General features: G+C 42.6%; 1 protein-coding gene across 1 annotated transcript in view; it reads right to left on the minus strand.

The window, feature by feature from the left end:
- nbas (NBAS subunit of NRZ tethering complex) overlaps positions 1-209 on the minus strand; it is a 185,629-nt gene that overhangs the window by 63,976 nt on the left and 121,444 nt on the right.

Here is a 209-nt window from a genome sequence, read left to right on the forward strand (position 1 = left end):
GGGTGTATTTGTCAGGCAGTTGAGTTCAAATGTCAAATATCTTTGTGCAAAATCCCTTACTGCACCTTTAAAGGTGTTATGTTTTGAATGTGAAAATGAACTGCTACCTCCTCTGTCCGCTCTAGCCACTGAAAAGAAATGAACTGAGAAATCAGGCCAATCAGTCTGACGCCATGTTGCCTGAGCTCATTACTATTCATGAGCTCGCC

Source organism: Etheostoma spectabile, chromosome 18 (genome assembly GCF_008692095.1).
Source record: "Etheostoma spectabile isolate EspeVRDwgs_2016 chromosome 18, UIUC_Espe_1.0, whole genome shotgun sequence".
Taxonomy (NCBI): domain Eukaryota; kingdom Metazoa; phylum Chordata; class Actinopteri; order Perciformes; family Percidae; genus Etheostoma; species Etheostoma spectabile.